The sequence below is a fragment of the Ursus arctos genome, unplaced genomic scaffold (assembly GCF_023065955.2).
Source record: "Ursus arctos isolate Adak ecotype North America unplaced genomic scaffold, UrsArc2.0 scaffold_33, whole genome shotgun sequence".
NCBI classification, from domain to species: Eukaryota; Metazoa; Chordata; class Mammalia; order Carnivora; family Ursidae; genus Ursus; species Ursus arctos.
Genome location: NW_026623019.1, coordinates 947,198 through 970,448, shown reverse-complemented (window position 1 = coordinate 970,448; position 23,251 = coordinate 947,198). Strand labels below are relative to the sequence as shown.

At 43.7% G+C, this 23,251-nt stretch overlaps 2 pseudogenes; one reads left to right on the top strand and one right to left on the bottom strand.

Moving 5' to 3' along the window:
* Window positions 1-2,713: 2,713 nt before the first annotated feature.
* LOC113270230 (caspase-6-like) lies at window positions 2,714-3,738 on the bottom strand (annotated as a pseudogene).
* An 11,685-nt stretch (window positions 3,739-15,423) lies between these two features.
* On the top strand, window positions 15,424-17,326 carry LOC113270240 (transmembrane protein 242-like; annotated as a pseudogene).
* The last annotated feature ends 5,925 nt before the right edge of the window (window positions 17,327-23,251 follow it).

Genomic DNA, 23,251 nt, shown 5'->3' with positions numbered 1-23,251 from the left:
GTGAATAATCCTTTTAATGTACTGTTGGATCCTATTGGATCCTATTGGCTAGTATCTCTGTGAGAATTTTGGCATCCATGTTCATCAGGGACATTGGTCTGTAATTCTCCTTTTTGGTGGGGTCTTTGTCTGGTTTTGGGATCAAGGTAATGCTGGCCTCATAGAGTTTAGAAGTTTTCCTTCCCTTTCGATTTTTTGAAACAGCTTCAGAAGAATAGGTATTAATTTTTCCTTAAATATTTGGTAGAATTCCCCCGGGAAGCCTTCTGGCCCTGGGTTCTTGTTTGTTAGGAGATTTTTGATTACTGCTTCAATTTCTTCCTTGTTCAGTTTTGGTAGTTTATACATCTCTAGAAAAGCATCCACTTCTTCCAGATTGCCTAATTTGTCGACATATTTGCTCATAATATGTTCTTAGAATTGTTTGTATTTCTTTGGTGTTGGTTGTGATCTCTTCTCTTTCATTCATGATTTTCTTTATTTGTGCCTGTTAGGTCCATTTGTTCCGTAGTATCGTTCAACTCATTGTTTCCTCGTGAACCTTCTGTGTAGATGTTCTATTCATTTTTGAAAGTGGGGTATGAAATCCTGTATTATTATTGTTTTGCTCTCTCTCCCTCTAGTTTGTGTTGGCTTCTTACATTTGTGCATTCTGATATTGGGTGTAAATATATTTATAGTTGCTATATACCTATGTACATTGACCATTTTATCATTATATAATGTTCTCTCTCCATGTGTTTTGCTTTATTATTTTTTTTTAAGATTTTATTTATTTATTTGACACAGAGACAGCCAGCGAGAGAGGGAACACAAGCAGGGGGAGTGGGAGAGGAAGAAGCAGGCTCCTAGTGGAGGAGCCTGATGTGGGGCTCGATCCCATAACGCCGGGATCACGCACTGAGCCGAAGGCAGAAGCTTAACGACTACGCCACCCAGGCGCCCCATCCATGTGTTTTGCTTTCAAGAATATTTTTCTTGATATAAATATGGTAACTTTTACTTTTATTGGGTTATTGGGTTAAATCTAAAGTGAGTCACTTCTGGAACTTGGACAGTGGGCCTTGGTTGTTTTGATTTTTGTTTTGCTGTGCTTTGCTTTCTTTTGTTTACATATTTGCCACTCTTTCATTTGGTTAGGGGGTTTAACCCATCTGTATATAATTGCCTATTGATAGGGAAGGACTTACAGTTGCTATTGTCTTCTTGTTTTGTGTTTGTCTTGTACTTTTGAAACTTAAGATTGTATGATTTTAAATGAATTTTAGGTTCATAGCAAAATTGAGAGAATGTACAGAGATTTCCCTTATGCCCCTTGCCCTCACATATGCATAGATATGCATAGCTTATGCCAGCCGTTATCAGCATTCCCCACAGAATTGTTTATTTATTATGATTGATAGCCACACATTGACACACCATAATCACCCAAGTCCGTAATTTGCCTTAGGGTTCCTCTCGATGTTTGTATGTTCTGTGTGTTTGGACAAACACATAAGACGTATCCATCGTTATGGTATCATATAGAGTATCTTCACTGTCCTCAAAGTCCCTTGTGCCCCAGTTACTCATCTCTGCCCTCCCAAACCCATGAAAACAGAATGTCTTACAGTTGGAATCACATAGTATGTAGCCTTTTTAGATAGGCCGTTTTCACGTAGTGATGTGCATTGATTTCTTCCATGTCTTTTCAGGGCGTGAATGCTCATGTTTTTGTTGGTACATATGCTGATTAACATTCAGTATCTGGATTTAGCACAGTTTATATGTAAATGCACCCAATAGAATATCTTGGTTTTCCAAGTCTTAGAATTATGAAAAATTATATTTGTGCAGGCTTATATGAATATAGATTTTCAACCAATTTGGGTAAATATCCGGAAGGTTCAGTTGCTGGATTGTATGGTAAGAGCTTTATGTTTAGCTTCATGAGAAACTCCAAACTGTCTTCCAAAGTGGCTGTATCATTTTTGAATCTCACCATCCATGAATGACGGTTCTTGTTGCTCTACCTCTTCACCAACATTTGGGGTTGTCACTATGTTCAGTATCTTCTTTGATGAGATGTTGGTTAAGTTCTTGGGCCATTTTAGAAAAAATAGGGTTGTTTTCTCATTGTTGAGTTTTAAGTATCCTTCATCTGTTTGGACAGCATTCCGTTATTGTACGTGTCCTTTGTCAATATTCTCTACAAGTCTATGCCTTGTCTTCTCATTTTCTTGCCTTTGTCTTTCAGAGATCAGAGGTTTGCATTTTTGTTTAGTAACCTTGCGATTTACTATAAAAATCAAGTATCATCAATGCTTGTGTATTTTTTTTTTTTTAGATTTTATTTATTTATTAGAGAGAGCACAAGCAGGGTAAGGGGTGAAGGGAGAAGCAGACTCACTGCCAAGCAGGGGCCCTGATGTGGGGCTCTATCCTGGGATTTCAGGATCATGACCTGAGCCAAAGGCAGATGCTTAACCAACTGAGCCACCCAGGCACCCCTTGTGGATTTTTATTTATAGTAATTCCCTGAGGATTTCATTTCACATATATCAAACCCTTTTACCACGTCTAATACCAATACTAACTATTTTTTAAAGTTTTCATTAAACCTTTAAGACATTTTAAATTGCCGTATTATAAATTTCAACCTAGTGATACTTACTTATATAAAAAGATGGAAAATCTGTTTTGAATATAGATACATAAAACAAAATAGTTCCTATCATTTAGATTTTGGAAAGAAATGCAGCTTTTAGTTAGCAGTGATGCAAAATGGGGAACCTGCTTCTTTCCAGTGACATTTGAGTCTTTGCAAAAGTCCACTGGGCACTGAGAAACTTTCCTGTTCACCGGGGTGAGGAGTTCTGTGACCTCTAAGGAGGAGCCGAATTTTCCCAGCATCTCACACAAATCTTGAATATGCCATGAGCCATTCACAGGTTCCCGATGAGAATAATAACCTTCTGCAGCACAGTAATACATGAGAAATACATGAGAAAGTCAGGTGTGCACTGAGGCCTCATCCACTTGGGTTATGTTAGCATCCAGCTTGTCTGTCAGATGAGCCACTACATCCAAAGGAATGACTGGCACATCATGCTGGTCTCCTCAACATGCCTGAATGATAAATATCTTGGGTTTTCCAACTACGGTCTAACATTTTTCTCCTTTGAACAAGCCAGTCAGTGTCTGAATTTCAATTTTGGCATCATATGAGTAAATGTGATCGCCTACACCATGACTCAGGAAAACACATAAAAAGCAGTCAGCATCTATGTGGCTAGAGGTTGATGCCTCGTGAATTTTGAGCAGTAGTTCTTCTGCTTTAAGATCATTAAAGCATTTCACTTCAAATCCTAGGTCTGAAAACCTGGGCATAAGATTGTCTCTGTGTGCGCTGGTGCCCTGCCTTTCTGGCATCGTTAGGTGCCAGAGGAACCTCTCATGATTGAAGATTAACGCAATGCCTCTACTCTTGTGGTCCATTTTGTACTTTTCTGCCGCATCAAATATTTCACTCTTATAGAAGGCATCAGTTTCCATCACGTTTTGTCCCTCACTTAGGGTGAGCCCCTGTTGCAGAGGTCATGTGGTGTCCGTGCCCCTCCCATCCCTCAGGAGGCCTCTGCTTCCTGCAGCTGGGGCCCCACCAAAGGTTTGTATTTTAATGAAGGGCAACTTATCAGTTCTTTCATGGACTATGTCTTTGGTGTTCTATCTAAAAGTCCTCACCATACTCAAAGCCATCTAGGTTTTCTTGTATGTTATCCTCTAGACTTCTGTGGTTTTGCTCTTTGCATTTGGGTCTGTGATCCAATTTGAGTTGATTTTTTTGTGAAAGGTGTAAAGTCCATGTCTAGATTAACTTTTTTTTTTGTATGTGGATGTCCAACTGTTTCAGCATCATTTGATGAAGGAGTATCTTTGCTCTATTGCCTTGCCTTTTCTCTTTTTTCTCTTTTCCACTTACAGCTTTTCTTGACTCATTATCCTCTCTTGCTGTCTGCTTTTGTGTGTTCTGATTTTTGAGTGAGATATTTTGATTGCTTTTTCATTTTCTTTTGTGTATCTTGTGTAGACATTTTTTTGTGGTTGTCACTGGGCTTACATACAATATCAACTAGTCATAACAGTCTATTTTAATAGCAGCTTAAATTGGATCACATAAAAACCTTACACTTGTATACTGCTTCCTTCCCACACCTTATGTTGATGTCACAAATTACATCTTTTTTTAAAAGATTTATTTATTTATTTTAGAGAGGGAGTGCAGGGGGTGGGGGAGAGCCAGAGGGAGAGAGACACTTAAGTAGACTCTGCACTGAGTGCAGAGCTCAAGCTTATGACCCTGAGATCATGACCCTGAGCCAAAACCAAGAGTTGGACTCTTAACCATCTGCACCACCCAGGCACCCCTCAAATGACATCTTTTTGTATCATGTATCTTTTACCATGTTCCAGTTATAGGTACTATTTATATGTTTGTTTTTTAATTTTTATATCAGAATTAACAGTAGATTTACATAACACCATTACAGAATTACACTATTTTGTATTTGTTTATATCCCTAACTCTACCAGTGAGCTTTATATTTTGTACGCTTTTGTGGTGTGGTTTCACATCCTTTCATTTCTACTTGAAGGACACCCTTTAGCATTTTTTGAAAGACAGGTCTAATGGTGATAAATGCCCTCAGCTTTGGGATCTTCCTATTTTCTCCTTTAGTTTTAAAGGATACTTTGCTAGATATAACATTCTTTTTGGCAGTTTTTCTGTCACACTTTGTATACCATCTCACTCTGTTTGGGCCTGAACAGTTTCTGCTGAGAAATCTCCTGATAGTCTTCAGGGAATTCCCTAGTATGTGACAGTCACTTTCTTTTGCTGTTTTGGAAGCTCTCTTTTCTTTGACCTCTGTCACATTGATCATAATGTGTCTCACTGTGACTTCTTTTGGGTTCATCCACTTTGGAGCTTTTGGGCTTCTAGAATCTGAATGTCCAATTCTTTCCCCAGATTTGGGAAGTTTGGGGCCATTATTTCTTCAAATACGTTTTCTGTGCCTTTCTTTTTCCCCCTTTGGAACTCCTATAAATTTCATATAGCAGTTAGTTTGATAAGAATTATGTAAGTGCCTTAAGTTTTCTTCACTTTTAAGTTCCTTTTCATTTTGCTTTTATGACTATAGAATTTTATATGACTTGTGTGAGTCCACTTATTGTTTTTTCTGCTTCACTGAATCTATTGTTGGGCTGCTCTGGTGAAAATTTTCAATTAACTTACTGTATTTCTTAGCTAAAAATTCTAAGTATTTTTTATCTTGTTTTAAATACTCAATTTGTGTTTCAGTTTGCTGAACTTGGCTAACATCTTTATGATGGTTATTCTAAATTATTTGTTAAGAAGTCCATATGTCACCATTTCTTTTGTGTCTGTTGATGATTAATTTTGTTCCTTTGTTTGGGTCATGTTGTTCTACTTTTCCATATTTTTTGGACACTTTGTGTTGGTGTCAGTGTATTTGATAAAAGTTGCCTGTCTAGTCTTTATAGATTGGCTTCTTACTGGGAAGACCTTCACCGAAGGAGACTGTGCCCTCTTACTCCCTCTGGTGTTTGCTAGCTGTAGTGCAGGTCCTCTGGAGCAACTGCACACTACCCAGACCTTTCCTTGTGTTGTGTTCTCAGTGGCCGTTAGACATCCAGATTGCACCTGTTCCTGTTAGCATTCTGACAGGCTTGACAGAAACTGGTGCCTCAAGTAGCCCCTGTACAATTCTGAGCATGGGATAGACGCTTCAGTGTTGTCTTTCCCTCCCCAGGGAAAATTCAGGGGCTGAGAGGCTTTCTGACTGTGTCGCACTGAGCTGAGGAGGGGCTGTGGGTAGTAAGTGCCCAGTACCCCAGCCATTGCCTCTCTTCTCAGAGGATTTTGCTGCCCTGAAGCTTGAAAGGAAGAAGCCCAGCTCTGCCATTCTTTTTGATTTTAATTTTTGTTTTTTTTGTAGACATTTTTCCTGCTTCGTATTCTCTGAGCCTGGCTTCTTTGGGTGGGGGGCGGGGGGGTGTGGTGAGGGAGTTTCCTTGTCAGACAGCTTCCGTTCTGGAAACCACCAAGATTCTCATTTGCACTTCGGATATTTCCATAGGGTAGGGTACCTTATGTTATCAATAAAATACTACAATGTATGTGTTTTTGGGAAGGTGTTTCTTAAATGTTATCCTTCTCAATCCAGCATTGAAATAAGGATGACAGACACGGTCAGGGAAACGTATCACATTGGAAATAGGTTCCTTTTATGAGGCTTATATTTGGGGACTGCTTAGAGACTTGCAGGTAGGGGGGAATGCAATGCATAAGGCATTGTGTGGTAGACAGAATACCACACCCCCCAACGATGTCCACATCTTAATCCACAGAGTCTGTGAATCTGCAGTTATACATTGAAAAAAGGGATTTTGCAGATGTGATTAAATTCCAGAAAGGATTCTGAAATGGGGAGATGATGGGGATTACCTGAGTGAACCCACTGTCCTTATAGGAGGGAGTTAGGACAGTGAGGAAGGAGATGTGATGATAGAAGCAGAGATCAGAGGGGAGACAGGGTGGTGTCTATGATCCTTATGGAGGGCTGGTATTCAGATGAGCATTGTTGGAAGCTCTAGAAGTTGGAAAGGAACAGCCCTCAAAAGATGTATCCCCGCTGCCACATGACTTTATCCAGCAAGAATGATGTAGGAATTCTGTTCTCCAAGATGGCAATGAATTTAAGCTACCAGGTTTGTTAGAATATTTTACAGCAAGAATAAGAATTAACCTGGGGCTAGTGCCACTCCAGCCATTACATGTCCTGGCCCGAAGGGACACAGGGCAAGTTTGGCAGAGGAACCCCAGGGAGACACTACGTAGACTCAGCCCTGAAGAGAAGCAGGGCCTGAAGCCCATGGTTGAGCCAGCTCAAGGTGACCTTGTCAAGGAGGAGCCGGGAGATAAATGCCCTAGGTCACACACCTTCCCTCACTGTCGTCCTGGCTTCCCCAGCAGTTGAACACAAAGAAAGCTGGAAGGATGGAAGCATCTCGGACGCCAACACTTCATGGGTTCTGCTGGTGGCTCTGCCCTCCCACCTGAGTCCTGGGCTCCAGATGGGAACTGCACACACTAGGCACCCGACCCCCTCACTAGGTTGTTTGTGACTTTGTGTCTCTGCCTGTGTGATGACTCCTTCCAGAATGTCCTTGCTCTCTTCATTTTTAGCCCACTCCTGCACCATAATCATCCTAAACAGCCTGGAGAGCCCATGTCTGCAACTGGGGCTGACATCAGCTGGGCTCGGGGAGGGGGCAGGCTGGTGCTAGAAGACCCCACTGCCTGCCTTGGCTCTGCTCGCTACACAGACAGAAAGGGAGACCACTTATGCATGCATGGGGGATGTGGACCAGGCTGGCTGCAGCCTGGAGCTTGGGGCGTTCTAGGCCCAGCTGGTCCTACAGCACTCCTAGAGGGTCATGGCAGGGCCAGGCCATTCCCTTCCTCTGCCCATGTGGGTCAGGCTCGGGGGACCTATTCCTGGGTGAGGCTCATTCCCCCATTCACAGAAGCCTGGTCCTGCTACAAAGGTCCCAGGGGTCTCCCCCTCTGAGGCTCTGTCTGTCCTTGTCTTTGAGGGTGGCGCTCTGAACTGAAGGGTGTCCCCAGAGGTACCAACCAAGAGCCTAGATTTCCAGATGTAACAACACACAAGACAACGATGGTACCGGCAGGGTCTGAGAGTTTCGTGGATGTTCATTCAGTGCGGCCTGTTTTCCACACTGAATCCAAGTGTTCCAGGAGGGGGTGATCCACTGTTCTGGGGGTTACACAGTGACCCACCCTCATTCCTTACTGTGGCCCTGCCATCCTCAGCTCATTCTTCTCCAGGTGTCCCTGGGGACAGTCTCAGTTTACCGAGTCATCTTCGGAAGTGGCCTCTGCGCAGGGCCTAGGCCCTCTTTGCCTGAATTTGCCACCTCTCATTTGGTTCAGCCATGTCTCTCCTGTCTCTAAGGCAGACGTAGGCTCAGAGCCTCCTGGCCCATCCGCTGGAGTGTGCTGTGAGTGTCTTATCCTCAGAACCGTGTCTGCAGAGGAAGTGAAAGAAGCCCTCGCCGAGGCCGTGTGGGTGTCCTGCAGGGACCCCGTGCATGCAGGAGAAGAGAGTCTGCCCAGTGGTGGCTGAGGGGAGGAGGAAGGCAGAGCCGAAGTGAGAGGTGTTTCTCCCTTTGTGTGTCAGGAGACTGTTCTTAACAGCAGTTTTAGGTTTAAAGGGAAATTGGGAAGTACAGAGTGTTGCCCTCTACCACTGTGCTTCCTCAGACGTCTGGACACCTTGCGTCAGAGCGCTCCATCCCTTACAACTGCTCATTATCAGCTCGCATTCATAGTGTGTGGTAGGGTTCAGTGCTTGTGTTGTGCAGGTTGGTTTGACCAAAGCATAACGTGTTTGTCCCCCGTGACGGTATCACAGGGAAGAGTTTCACTGCCCAGAACGAGCCCGGGGCTGCGCCGCTTCTTCCCTGGCTCTGTCTCCTGCATCCCGACGCTCTCCTTGTTGGGGTGGCTCCTTCTGATGGGGACGCAGCCCTTGCAGCATTCTCGGGGCTAGTGTGAGCATGGCAGAGCTCTGTCCACCCCTTCACCTTCCCTTTAACTGTGTCTTTGTGTTAAAGTGGGTTTCCTACAGACAACAAATTGTCGGGTCTTGGTTTCTGATCCTTTCTGACATCCCCTTTCTTTTAATTCTTGTATTAAAATGTTGATGGGTACATTGATTATTAGTCTGTTTGGATGAAACCTACTATATTTTCACATTTTCCTGTGAGTCGTTTTTGTCCTTTGTTTCTTGTTCTGTGTGCCACTCCTTTCTTTCCTTCTCTGCTTGAGTTCAGAGTTTCACGAGAATCCTGGTTATCTCCTCTCTTAGCCCATCCGTTATACTTCCTTGAGAAGGTTTCTTCGCAGCCCCTGTGGTTAGAGCTGACCCAGTCTGCTTCCAGATAACGCTGTACCTGTCATGGATAGTGCAGCATGGAGCCGGGCGTCCCCTCCTCCCTACCTGTTCTTGCAGCACTGCGGTCATTCACTTACGTGTAAGCTGGGACCACCAGTATCTTAGTTGGAGGCGACTTATCTGATAGGTCAGTGAAAAGCTTTGATTGCAAGCAGCCCTCTGCCAATACTTAGATCTAGTCTCTGGTGCACAGCATTTTCCTTTATGGGAAGAAAAGCTTGCAATAATTCATGCAAGATTAGTCTACTGGGGACAATTGCCTTCATCTGTTGGTCTGAGAAAGTCCCTTTCTCCCTCACTTCTGAAAGATATTTTCACAGGATGCAACATCTGACGTTGTGGATTCTTTTCTTTCAACTTTACATAGTCCGCTGCACTCTCGCTTCCACGGTTTCTCAAGACAGATCTGATGAAGTCTTAGCCTAGTTCCTCTGTAGGTGATATGTTCTTTCCCTTGATTTGTTCAGTATTTTGTGTGAGTCTTTGATTTCCAGCGGTTTGAATGTGATATGCCTAGCTAGAGCTTATTTTATATTAGCCCTACTTCGTGTTTTCTTGGCTGCCTGGGTCTCTGGTTTAGAGTCCATGATTAATTTTGGAAAATTCTCAGTCCTTATTTTTCAAATATTTCATCTGTTTCCTCTCTCTTCTCCTTCTGTTGTTGTCGTCACATTTATGTCACACTTACTCCCACGTTAGTGGATATTCTCTTCTCCCCACGGTGTGACCAGTCTTCTGGCGAGCCCATCAAGATGCTCTCCATTTCTTATAAAAACAGAGGCTCCAATTGAATATCTATTTAAAGAGTATTTAGAGCCCCAGATCCCCTCCTTGCCTCAGCTCAGTCGGTGGCTGCCATGTCTGTTCTCACGTCAGCTGATGTCTAGGGTTTATTCTCTAGAGAGGTCTCCGAACTGCAGGACGCCAGGCACATTCCTTAACCTCGAACCCCAACCCGAACACACACACACACACACACACACGTGCACGCACACGCGCGCTCCATTTCTCTTGCACTGTTTTGCTTTCCAGCACTTTCATGTGACGCTCCTGTGCAGTTTCCACCTCTCTGCCCACATCATCCACCCTTTCTGGCAGCTTCTGCACGGTTAATTCACTAGAGCCGGAGCAAACCTACCATATTGTTTAAGGTCCCGGTCTGAGAATTCCAAAATCTTTGTCATACACAGATCTGCTTCTGGTGCTTGCTCTCTCTTTGAACTGCTTGCCTTGCCTTTTAGTGTGCCTTGTCTTAGCTTGTTGTAAGGCAGACAGGGATTAGGGGTAAAGGAGCTGAGGCAAATAGACCTTAACGTGAGATTTCCATTTCCATGGTGAGGAGTCAGGCTGCTTTTCTCTTAACTTCCCTCTGAGGATGTTCACCACACAGAGCGCAGGAGAACCCTAGCAGGCGTTGCCCCGTGGGTGCTGGCAGCCTTTGCTACCGAGGGCTCCCCTAGTCCTCGCCAGGGCTGAAACCTGCCGACGGGTCTGGCCGGCATGCCCAGTGACGTCTTCCACGGCGACCTGTACGTCCTCTTGGACAGGGAGTTCTATTTGCAAACCCACATTCCAGGGAGCACCTGGGGAACAGTCTCTGTTCAGCGGCCCTTCCCCCCAGTGGCCCTACTTTGTGTGCTCTGTCAGAAGCTGCAAATTGTATGTGCTGTTTCCAGGAGACTCTGCAATAATGTGCACTCACAGTCCTTCTGAACACTTCGTTGGAACGCACTACTGCCATCAAAGTAAACTTTGTGACACAGAGGAGCAGCTCGATGTGCGAAGTTAGTGGCAAACCCTAAGTGACACGGTCTAGTTCAGCCCCTGTGCTGTGGCAGCCATGTTCCGGTGACCCTGTGATTGTAGGGAGTCGGGGGTGGCAGGGCTCGCCCTCGAGGACATCATGGCAGCATCCAGCACTGTCTTTTCCCAGGAGTGGAAGAAAACCTCTTGTCCCCATTCCGGGCTCCTTCTCCTACCACGTGGGGGAAGGAGCATGTTCTCTGACCCGCGTCACCCAAACTTTGGGTCTCTGACCCTGCAGTGGTCCACTACAGCTGACCCAGAGGGCATGCAGCAGGGCTGGACCTGACCCCTGACCTCTCCTCGACCCTGAGGTATCACTCTGGAGAAGGTGACTGCAGAGTCCTCTGACTCTGTCAAGTCCCCCGTGGGAGAGATCGTGGGGTGGGGTCAACAGCCCCTCCCAGGGACGTCACCCTCCCCCTTCAGGGTAGTGGAGCCTGACTGTCCAAATGCAACTGTCTTGTCCTTGAAGGGGATCAGAAATGGGTGGAGGAGATGACAATGTTCAAAAATACCAAGTCGGCCCTAAAAAGAGAGAAGTGGAGATGAAACCATTGGCCCATAATGAAGATAGTCTGTTGTACGAAAAGACCACAGTCAAAACACCTTATACAGAGAGGATTCCAGAAGTTCTGGAATGGCAGCTCCAACCCCTCCTTCGAGGAGTGATCTGACTTTCACAGGATCACTCTGAGGGGCTGGGAGTAGACTGAGGGGACAAGACAGTTCGTTCATGTCGGAAGCAACCATTCTAGAGAGAACGTTCCCTCATCACTGGCATCTCCTGAGGTGTGGCTTGTGCGTGATTCCTTCCATTTGTTGACCAGTTGTGCAGCCGTCAGGTCAGTTGGTTCCCTAGTGTCTGAGTCCATTCCCTCTGCTGGAACACAGCATCACAGAGTGGGCTGCCTCGACAACAGCAATTATTTCTCCCAGTTCTGGAGTCTGGAAGTCCCAGATCGTGGAGCCAGCACGGTTGGCTACCAGGGAGGCCCCCTTCCCAGAATGCAGGTGGTGCCTTCTCTTTGCACCTTTATGACCGAGAGAGAGGGAGAGAATTCTTTGGGGTCCCTTTCTTAAGGGCACTAATCCATTTCATGAGGGCTTCACCCTCATGACCCTGTCAACTCTCAAAGGCCTTACCTCCTACCAAGACCATATTGGGGGCTAGGATTTCAACATAGGATTTTGGGGGGACAGTCAGTCCATAACACCCAGCATGTTCCAAGAGCAACTAATGGGTTTTCTGGTTAATATTTTAAAATACTCAGTTTCAAGTATCTGAGGTGTTTCAGACCATTGCAGGTATCATTGCTCCAGTGATCCCATATCTGGACAGCGGGAACACCACCTCATTGGCCCCTGGGTCCTTCCCACGTGTGCCCACAAGTAGTCCCTGTCGCTTCCTTGCTTTTGGTTATAGGAAGATGCTCCAGGCTCATGGTGCGCACTTCCTGCCCCTGACACAGCACGGCCATTTCTTATTGAAGGATGTCCGGTTCCTTTTGGAGGGAAATGCTATTGAGCGTCCTCAGTGAGGGCAGCACATATGCTCACTGCTACTGGCTTTATTGTTCCCAGCCACTGTCAGATCCACCTAGAACATATGAATTTTTAATTAGTGTCTTGATTCTGAGATAAACTGTAGATTCACGTGCAGTTTTAAGGTTGTATTTTTACTGAGGTCCCATGTAAACTCGACTGGTCACACCGCGGAAACTCTACTACAACGGCACAACCAGGAGAAGGGCGTTCCCACAGTCAGGGTCCATTTCCATCCTTGCCAGGATCCATCACGTCTCCCTCTTAGAGCTACACCCACTTACCCTGTCCCCAATCCGTCCTGCACTCCTGGAAGCCACTGTTCTCCATTCGTCTAACTTTGTCCTTTGAGGAATGTTGTATAAATGGAATCCTACACTGAGTAATCCTTCGGATTGGCTTGTTTCATTCTGTCACATTCTGTGGCAGTTGGCCCACATTGTGTGTGAATCCCAGCGTGCTCCTCCTCGTGTCTGCGCAGTGCTCCAGGCCTCGGGTGTGGCACGGTCTGAGTCATTCACCCACTGGAGCATGTCCGGGGCTTTGTCCCCCGGCTGCTGGCTGATACAAGTAAACCTGCTACAAACGTTCGTGTACAGGCTTCTGGGTGGACACCAGTCTTCCCTGCTCCATGACAAACACCCAGGGACGCCATGGCTGGGTCATATGGTAGTAGCTCTTTGAGTAAAAGTGCAGAACTACTTTCCAGAGTGGCCATGCCGTCTTGCATCCCATATGCAAGTTGGAATATTGTACAGCAGAAATAGGAACCAAGGAAGAATTAACCTGGGGCCAATGCTAGTACATCTGTTATGCCTTCCTGCCCAAAGGGATTGGGGGCTCTGGTGGGAGAGGGCTCTGTGTGTGTCCTGTGCAGAGCAAGGGTGGGTGATGTGTGTGTCCTGAGGGGAGGAGGGGGGATGTGTGTGTCCTGAGGGGAGGAGGGGGGATGTGTGTGTCCTGAGGGGAGGTGGGGGGGATGTGTGTGTCCTGAGGGGAGGAGGGGGGATGTGTGTGTCCTGAGGGGAGGAGGGGGGATGTGTGTGTCCTGAGGGGAGGAGGAGGGATATGTGTGTGCTGGGACTCAACACGTGCCCTCTGTCCCACTCAAACTGAGGGTTTGATGTCAGGAGCCTTAGTTTTGATTTGCATGAGCTCATCTTGGGACATTCCCGGTGTATCTCCTGCGGTCAGTGCTGAGAGTCTGGGAACACTTTGCACCCTCAGGGGCCAGAGAGAGCCTGGCACCCCACTTCTGCCCTAACGATCGCAGTAGTTCTGCTCAGCACTGATGGCTTTGTTTATAAAAATCAAATATAAAAGAAGTTGTCTACAAGAATGTTCTATTGCACAGTGGAACCTGGGTCTGTGGGAAGCCCTGACTCAGTTTCTCCTGCTGTGAAATGAACAGGTGTGCTGTGAGTGCTGTCCCTAGAGGGTGAGAGGATCAGCTGACATTCTGGGTGCTTAAAAGCCCATCCCGGGTCCCACCTCTGATTTTCCTAAGACTTCACATTGAGGTGTGGGGACTGCTTTAGGTAAAGGGCTCCATTGCAGTGGGCAGAAACATGGAATTTTCTTCTGATGACCACATAATTGCACAGAACGAACAAGAGCCTGTGAGAACAGGACAGTTGGGAGGCCCATTCCTTGTTTTGAGCTCAGCACCTAAGAAGTTTTTAAAATACACTCTGAGGTTATTTTCAGAGTTTGCCAAACACGTTTGGAAAGAAAAGACATCAGAACCAGAGGGTATTTTAGTCACAGTTCTAAGTGACACCCATAAAAACAGGGCTCACCCTACCCACACAGGCTCCCCAGCCCTCAAGGGAATCAGGAGCATGGCCTTCTGCCTGCACTCCTGGCCCCCCTAAGCTGGGCAGGCATGGGACGTTCGTCTGCTGGTTATGATGGGTTGGCCTTCGTGTCACAGAAAGGGAGCAAAGACTTTTCGAGTTTTCCATATGGGGTGAGTGATCTCTTTCCCAGGCCAAGGGAGGCAAGCGAGAGGACCCTCAAATTTCTCTTCTGAAGGTTTGGCAGGGTATAGGCCTGGCTGGCTTCCACAGTGAACATGACAGCCTCTTTGCTGAGGTCACAGGGAGAGGCTTGTGGCCCAGGCCAGCCCGCAAATAGCCTGCAAACAGGCTGGAACAAAGTCTTGGTTTGTTTGGGGAAAATGTTCAAATATCTATTATAAAGGGGAGAGTACAGTATAATGGTGAGCCCCACGGACTCACGGTCAGCTCCACAGTGACCAGCTAATGGCCCATTTTACCATCTGCTACAGGCTGACCTGTATTCTCTCAAAATTCATATACTGAAGTGCTGATCCCCAGAACTCCAGAACATGACTTTATGTGGAGATGGGGCCTTTACTGAAGTGATTAAGGTAATATGAGGTCGTATGTGTGGGCCCTAATCCCGTGTGACTGGCGTCCGTATAAGAAGAGATGAGGACATAGACACGCATAGAGGGACGAGCAGGTGAGGACACAGGGAGAGGATGACCATCTGTAAGCCCAGGAGAGAGGCCTCAGAGGAAACTAGTCCTGTTCTTAGGCTTCGAGACTCCAGAACTGTGAGAAATACATGTCCATTTTTTAAGCTGCCCGATCTGTGGTTTGGTTATGGGAGCCCAAGCTGACTGACGCTCTCTGCTGTCACCCACACCCCTGCGGGGTGTTTTTGAAGCATATCACAAACTTTGTGATTTTTTTCTGGCATACGATGTTTTTAAATTGTTCTAGTATTCTGTGGGCTAGCTGTGGCTCATGCCAGACTGAGGGCCTGGGCTTCACTGAGAGAGGAAGGTGGGCACTAGAGGGGAACAGCCAATCCAGTTATAAATGACATGCATCGGGGCACCTGGGTGGCACAGTGGTTGAGCGTCTGCCTTCAGCTCAGGGAGTGATCCCGGCGTTCTGGGATCGAGCCGCACATCAGGCTCCTCCGCTATGAGCCTGCTTCTTCCTCTCCCACTCCCCCTGCTTGTGTTCCCTCTCTCGCTGGCTGTCTCTATCTCTGTCGAATAAATAAATTAAAAAAATAATAATAAATGACATGCATCACACCGTACATATTAAGAGCGCACGGTGTGGTGTTTTCACATCCACAGACACAGGGGCGACATCACTACTGAGAGGGGACTCGTCACTTACCTCCAGGAGTACCTTTCTTGCTCCCTGCCATCCCCAGTCCCACCCTAGGCGACCGCTGCTTGTCTCCCCGTCACTGGAAGTTCACATTTTCTTTAATCCTGTATGAATGGAACCGCCAGTGGCTCCTGTTCTTTTGAGCTGCTTCACTCCGCACAAGCTGAGATTGATCCGTGTTGCTGTAGGCACGTCAGCAGTTGATCCTTCCCTCCTGCTGCGTTTGCACCGTAGGTCTGTGACCTCGCCTGCAAATGGCCGTCGGTGTTCCAGGTCCTGGCTGATCTAGAGAAAGCTGGTGTGAACATTTGTAATCAAGTCTTGGTGCAGATTGATGCTTTCGTTTCTCTTAGGGGAACGCATAGGTGTTGACTGGCTGGGTCACGTGGTAAATACCTCTTCCAGTAGCTGCAGATCGGTTTCTAGATTCTGTGTTCTGCATTGCCAGCTGCAGTGAGAGTGCCACCTCCTTTACATCCTCCCACACGTGGTGTAGTCAGTGTTCTGCATTTAAGCCATCCCACTGGTGTGTAGGGGTATCTTACTGGGTTTTTATCTGCGTTTCCATGATGAGTATTGATTGAGAAACTTTTCATGTGCTTGTTTGCCATTTGTATCTTTTCTTTGATGAAGTATCACTTTAAGTCCTTTGCTCATTTAAAAAAATTGGTCTATGTTCTAATTATTGCATTTTTAGAATTCTTTATGTCAGTACAAGTTCTTTATCAGGTGTCAGTCTGTGGCTTGTCTTTCAGTCTTTTACCACTGTCTTTAAAGTGTTTAACTTTGATAAACATGGAGACGGCTAGTGCTTGGCCTGGGCAGTCGTCCTCTTGTCTCGAGGCTCCAGGATCCACAGACAATATGCTTTTCCTGTAGAGTTTTCCTTGGTACCATGGCTGCAGCAGGAATCCTAGCCAGATTTGTTACAACATTATCATTGGCTAAAAAGAAAAGCCCTGAATGGTTCAGTAAAGGAACTATGGCCACAGCTGCCTTACCAGAGAGCAGGTCTTCCCTTGCCTTGCGAGCCCTGGGTTGGGGCTCGCTTTATGCGTGGTGTGGGGTTGATGTGATCAGCTTCGCAGCCTGGAAAGCTTTAGAAGTTCACAGTATGAAAGACTTTCAAAGTAAAATGCAATCGATATTTCCAGCAATTCCCAAAAACTCCTAAACATCTCTTGAGTGGAAGGAAGCATTGAAATCCAAGTGAGATGAGCATGGTGGGGGAAGTCTAAAACAACTTTCATGGAAAGGGCGGCTTTGGAGATGCCACAGAAGCAAAGGGACTCCCCTGATTTATCATCAGGAACATGTGCAATGTTGACTGAACCCATGGGATGAATGGCATTCAGTGTCCACATAGGCCCACAGTCTGTGTACTTTACTTTAAAATTGATGTGGGCAGCTATGTCTAGTAAGGTTTTCCCCAAATTAAGAAGATTCTTTAAAAATAATTTTATGGATAACCTCTCTGTGGAGAAGATCCCAAGGGTAATAGCTTCTGTTTGTAACCGCTAAAACCAAATTTTGTAACTGAAAAAAAAAGGCATAACATACGATGGGAAACCTTTATAGACAGACTCCTAACAGCACTAGTACCTCAGTGTGTCTAATTAAATGAGTTTCCACAGCCTTTCTTGTTGGATGTGATTGTCAGAACTTGGAAGGCTTGCTCCTATTAGGCCAACTCCACAGTCACAGGTTAATGGGGAAACACCGTATGTCAGTTAGCTGATGCGCTCACCTCAAGGCCCTGTAAATTCTCAGACATAGAGAAGAAGCCAGTAACAGATTATGATGACCTGAAAAGGTAGTCATGCTAAAATAATAATGATGTTGTGGATATAAAATTTACTTATTTTTTTAATTTTTTTTTATTTTTTTAAAGATTTTATTTATTTATTTGACAGAGATAGAGACAGCCAGCGAGAGAGGGAACACAAGCAGGGGGAGTGGGAGAGGAAGAAGCAGGCTCATAGCAGAGGAGCCTGATGTGGGGCTCGATCCCATAACTCTGGGATCACGCCCTGAGCCGAAGGCAGACGCTCAACCGCTGTGCCACCCAGGCGCCCCTAAAATTTACTTTTTTGAGAAGTTGGTTCTGTGTCCCTGAACATTGACTAATAGTTTGTAGTTTTATCTCAATTGTTAATGTAAAAACAGGCCAGTTATCACCTATCTTAACAAATATTTTTTTATTATATTATGTTAGTCACCATACAGTACATCCCTAGTTTTCGATGTAAAGTTCCATGATTCATTACTTGCATATAACACCCAGTGCACCATGCAATATGTACCCTCCTTAATACCCATCACCAGCCTATCCCAGTCCCCCACCCCCCTCCCCTCTGAAGCCCTCAGTTCGTTTCCTAGAGTCCATAGTCTCTCATGGTTCATTCCCCCTTCTGCTTACGCCCCCTTTCTTCTTCCCCTACCGATCTTCCTACTTCTTATGTTCCATAAATGAGTGAAACTATATGATAATTGTCTTTCTCTGCTTGACTTATTTCGCTTAGCATTATCTCCTCCAGTGCTGTCCATGTTGCAGCAAATGTTGAGAACTCGTTCTTTCTGATAGCTGAGTAATATTCCATTGTATATATGGACCACAGCTTCTTAATCCAGTCATCTGGTGAAGGGCATCTCGGCTCCTTCCACGATATAGCTATTGTGGACAATGCTGCTATGAACATTGGGGTGCATATGGCCCTTCTCTTCACTACGTCTGTATCTTTGGGGTAAATACCCAGTAGTGCAATGGCTGAATCATAGGGTAGCTCAATTTTTAACTTTTTAAGGGACCTCCACGCTGTTTTCCAGAGTGGCTGTACCAACTTGCATTCCCACCAACAATGTAGGAGGGATCCCCTTTCTCCACATCCTCTCCAACAATTGTTGTTTCTTGCCTTGTCAATTTTTGCCATTCTAACTGGCATAAGGTGGTATTTCAATGTGATTTTGATTTGAATTTCCCTGATGGCTAATGATTTTGAACATTTTTTCATGTGTCTGTTAGCCATTTGTATGTCTTCATTGGAAAAGTGTCTGTTCAGATCTTCTGCCCATTTTTTGATCTGTTTGTTTCTTGCGTGTTGAGTTTGAGAAGTTCTTTGTAGATCTTAGATACCAGTCTTTTATCTGTAGTGTCATTTGCAAATATCTTCTCCCATTCCGTGGGCTGCCTCTTAGTTTTTTTGACTGTTTCCTTGGCTGTGCAGAAGCTTTTTATCTTGAGGAAGTCCCACAAGTTCATTTTTTCTTTTGTTTCTCTTGCCTTTGGAGATGTGTCATGAAAAAAGTTGCTGTGGCCCATGTCAAAGAGGTTGCTGCCTATGTTCTCCTCTAGGATTTTGATGGATTCCTGTCTCACATCGAGGTCTTTCATCCATTTTGAGTTTATCTTTGTGTATGGTGTGAGAGAGTGGTCAAGTTTCATTCTTTTGCATGTAACTGTCCAATTTTCCCAGCACCATTTATTGAAGAGACTGTCTTTTTTCCACTGGATGTTTTTTAACCAGAAAGGTACATAGGTATTGAGTCTGAATGGTAAGTAGTTAGTTCTGCCTCCTGAGGGATTCTTACACACACACCCAGCCCTTTCCTGTCTTCCATGATTTCTTAGAGAAAACAGAGGATAATGTCTACATGCAATTATTTTTACTGGAGATGAACATTTTTTAAAGAAAGTGCTTTAATATGTCAGTATATCCTGAAAAATATGTTTGGATATCAGTAGTTCTCTTTCTTTATAATTACTTAGGCTCTAATTAGCAATCAGGTTTAATAAAGTACATTTGAAATTTTTAAAAAAGTGTTTAACTTTGATGACTTACAGTTCATCAGTTTTGTTTTTGTTTTTTAATGTGCTGTATTTAAAAATCTTTGCCTGGTTCCTCATTTCTTTTAAAGTCTCACACTTCCAGATTTTATATTTGGGACTGTGGCCCATTTTGACTTGATTTTTGTTTTTGGTCAAGTATGGATCAAAGTTTTATTTTTTTACACACGGATATCCAACTAATCCAGTACCATTTATTGAAAAGTTTAGCCTTTCTTCACTGACTTGCCTTAGTGATTTATGTCATACATGTGTAGATCTGTTTCTGAATTCCTTACTTTGCTCCATTGATCTACTAACCTGTCTTGATGCCATTAGCATTGTAGATTCACGATATGTCTTAAAATCCGGTAGTGTTAATCCTCCAACTTTGCTCTACTTCAAAGTTGCTTTGGCTGTTCTAGGTCCTTTGCATTCTCACATGAATTTTAGAATCAGCTTCTTAATTTCTACATAAAATCCTGCTGGGAATTTGGTTGGGATTGCATTGAATCTGTAGATGAATTTGGAAAGAATTAGCGTTTTAACAACATTGAGTCTTCCAACCATGAACTCAGCATGTCTCTCATATATTAGAGTTTTTTTGTCGTAGTTGTTTCTTTCAACTTAATGTTAGTTATATAGGGCTTTCAACATCTTCTGTCAGATTTATCCCTAGATATTTCATAGTTTTTGGTGTTATTATAACTGCTAATGTAATACTGATTAATTTTTGAAAGTTGAACCATCCCTAATTAACTGGGACAAATCCTACTTAGTCATAAAGTATTATCCTTTTTTTTTTTTTTTTTACGATTTTATTTATTTATTTGACAGAGATAGAGACAGCCAGCGAGAGAGGGAACACAAGCAGGGGGAGCGGGAGAGGAAGAGCAGGCTCATAGCAGAGGAGCCTGATATGGGGCTCGATCCCGTAATGCCGGGATCACGCCCTGAGCCGAAGGCAGGCGCTTAACCGCTGTGCCCCCCAGGCGCCCCAAGTATTATCCTTTTCATATAGTGCTGTATTCAGTTTGCTAATATTTTCTTTAGACTTTTTATGTCTTTGTTCATGAGGGATATTGGCTCTAGGTTTTGTGCAGTTTTAATATGCCTTGGTCAGAGAACGAGAGTGGCAGAATTATTGGGAAGAATTTGTGTAGAATTAGCATTATTTTTCTTTATATATCTAGAGGAATTCACCAGTGATGCCATCTGTGGACAGACTTGTTGTTTATTGTTTTTTTGTTTTTTGTTTATGGGAAGGTTTTTAACCACAAAGTAAATTTATTTCACAGATATAGGGCTATTCAGGTTATCTGTTTTTTCTTAAGTAAGCTTTGGTGATATGTGTCTTTCCAGTAATTTGTCCATTTCATCTAAATTGTCAAATTTATTGGCATAAAGGTATTTATAATTGTCTTTTATAATGCTTTTAATATCTATTACTAGTTTTGATGTCACCTTCCATTTGTGATAGTAGTAGTTTGTGTCTTTTTTCCTGATCAGACTAGCTAGTAGGTTTTTATTGTTAGAGTTTCTCACATATCAGGCTTAAGTTACCTTTGATATTATTTATTGGTTCCTGTTTTCTATTTTATTGATTTTTATTACAGTCTTATGCCTACTTTGGATTTAATTTCTTTTGCTGGTTACTTAAGGTAGAAGATGAATCACTTGATCTTCCTTTTTTTTCTAATATAGGCTTAGTGCTATCAGTTTCCTCCTAAGTCCTGCTTTAGCAGTATACCACCAATTTTGTTATGTTGTGTTTTCATTTCCATGAAGTAAACATTTTTTTCTGACTTCCCTGTGATTTCTTCTTCTCTCATTTCCAAATGTATGGGTATTACCCAGAGATCTGTTCTTGATTTCTAATTTTTTTCAGTTGTGGTCAGAGAACATCAGTTGTATGACTTGAATACTTTAGAATTTATTGTCACTTATTTTTATTGCATAGCATATGGCCTATCTTCGTAACATAGATCATGTGCACATAAAAAAATGTGTGTTTTGCTGTGGGTGTTTTAGAAATGTTAGACCAAGCTGGTTGAGAAGGGTGTTCATGTCTTCTGTGTTCTTACTGATTATTATGGTCACTCCACAGAAACAGGAGGCACCTCCAGCCAAAATTTGGTTCAGCTGTTGAGACTGATGATGTGTATGTGCACGTGCACGTGTGCATACACACACATGCACTGTACCCGTTAGGAGAGGATGAAAAGGTTTGTTACTCACATAATGAGCCTTTCAGGTCCAAAATGGATTGAGAGGGCATGGAAGGAGGACTGGATTAGGTCTTTTTTCTTTTTAATTCAACTGTAGTTAACATATATATATGTGTTATTATTTTCAGGGGTACAGTATAGTGATTCAACAATTCTATATATTATGCAGGGCTCATAATGATAAGTATACTCTTTATCGCCTCCACCTATTTCACCCTCCCCCCAAGCACCTTCACTCTGGTAACCATCAGTTCTTCGTAGGTAAGAGTCTGTTTTTTGGTTTGTCACTCTTTTTTCCTTGCTTGTTTTGTTTTTTAAATACTATTGAGTGAAATAATATGGTATCTGTCTTTCTCTGACTTATTTCACTTAGCATTATACCTTTTAGATCCATCCATGTTTTTGCAAAAGGCAAGATTCCATTCTTTCTTAGGCTGAGTAATATTCCATTGTATGTATATACCACATCTTCTTTATCCATTTATCTATCAATGGACATTTGGGATGTTTCCATAATTTGTCTACTGTAAATAATGCTGTGGTGAACACAGGGGTGCATGTATGTTTTTGAATTAGTATTTTCATATTCTTTCGGTAAATACCCAGTAGTAAATACCCCTACTGGGTCATAGGGCAGTTCTACTTGTGGTTTTTTGAGGAACCTCCATCCTGTCTTCCACATTGGCCGTACCAATTTGCATTTCCACCAACAGTGCATGAGGGTTACTTTTCCCCACATCCTCACTTGTTTCTTGTGTTTTTGATTTTAGCCATTCAGACACATGTGTAGTGATATCTCATTGTGGTTTTGATTTGGATTTCCCTGACAGTTAGTGATGTTGAACATCTTTTCATGTGTCTCTTGGCCACCTGTATTTCTTCTTTGGAGAAATGTCTGTTCATACCTTCTGCCGATTTACAGTTGGATTATTTGCTTTCTGGTGTTGAGTTTTATCAGTTCTTTGTATATTTTGGATATAACGCTTTATCGGATATGTCATTTGAAAACATTTTCTCTGATTCTGGTAGGTTGTCTTTTTAGTTTTGTTGTTTCCGTTGCTCAGGAAGCTTTCTATTTTGATGTAGTCCCAATAGTTTACTTTTGCTTCTGTTTCCCTTGCCTCAGGAAACATAGCTAGAAAAATGTTGCTATGGCCAGTGTCAGAGACATTACTACCTATGTTCTCGTCTAGAATTTTTCTGGTTTCAGGTCTTACATTTAGGTGTTTCATCAATTTTCAGTTACTTTTGTGTAATGTGTGAGAAAGTGGTCCAGTTTCATTCTTTTGCCTGTAGTTTTCACAACACCATTTGTTGAGGAGACCGTCTTTTTCCCATTGCATATTCGTGCCTCCTTTGTAGAAGATTAATTGACCACTGAATTGTGAGTTTATTTCTGAGTTTCTCTTTTGTGCCACTGATCAGTGTTTCCGTTTCTGTGTCAATACCATACTGTTTAGATTACTATAGCTTTGTAGTACAACTTGAAGTCTGGAATTGTGATACAGCCAATTCTTCTTTTTCAGGATTCCTTTGGCTATTTGGGGTCCTTTGTGGTTCCATACAAATTTTACGAGTATTTGCTCTAATTCTGTGAAAAAATGCTATTGATGTTTTGATAAGGATTGCATTAAATCTGTAGATTGCTTGGGGTAA